We start from the raw sequence: 880 nt of genomic DNA, 5'->3' as shown, positions 1-880 counted from the left end.
GTGTGGAGACCTCCTTATCTGACGGAGCCAGAGCCAACAGGGAAGCCAGAGAGGGACTGTTCACCAGGAACTGTAGGGATTGTGATTTTATATCAGCAACAGTGTGGCCAGTAGGACTAAGAAAGTGATTCTTCTCTTGTGTTGGGCACTGGTGAGGCCACACCTCGAGTGTTGTGTCCAGTTCTGGGCCCCTCAGTTCAGGAAGGACACTGAGGGACTGAAGAGTGTCCAGAGGATGGAGCTGGGGAAGAGTCTGAAGCCCAAGGAGCGGCTGAGGGAGCTGGAAAGGGGCTCAGGCTGGAGCAAAGGAGGCTCAGGGGGGACCTTGTGGCTCTGCACAAGTCCCTGACAGGAGGGGGCAGCCGGGGGGGTCGGGCTCTGCTCGCAGGGAACAGGGACAGGAGGAGAGGGAACGGCCTCAGGCTGGGCCAGGGGAGGATCAGGTTGAACATCAGGAAGAGTTTCCTCACAGAAAGGGTGATGAGACATTGGAAGGGGCTGCCCAGGGAGGTGTTGTGTATCCCCATCCCTGGAGGTGTCCCGTGAACGACTGGACGTGGCACTCAGTGCTCTGGGCTGGGTAACAAGGGGGGCATCGGGCACAGCTTGGACTCACCGAGCACGGAGATCTTCTCCAATCTTAATGACTCTGTGATAAGGACAAATGGGTACAAATTGAAAGAAGGGAAATTTACGACATACGGGAAGAAATCCTTCCCTGTGTGAGGGTGGTGAGCCCCTGGCACAGGTTGCCCAACCGGCCCTGGATCCTTGGAACTATGCCAGGCCAAACTGGACGGGGCTTGCAGCACCCTGGGCTACTGGAAAGTATCCCTACCCATGGCAGGGGGGGGGAGGGGCCAGCCTTTAAAAGACCCTC

This window comes from Corvus brachyrhynchos, unplaced genomic scaffold, assembly GCF_000691975.1.
Source record: "Corvus brachyrhynchos isolate BGI_N302 unplaced genomic scaffold, ASM69197v1 scaffold245, whole genome shotgun sequence".
NCBI classification, from domain to species: domain Eukaryota; kingdom Metazoa; phylum Chordata; class Aves; order Passeriformes; family Corvidae; genus Corvus; species Corvus brachyrhynchos.
This window is presented reverse-complemented; position numbering follows the sequence as displayed.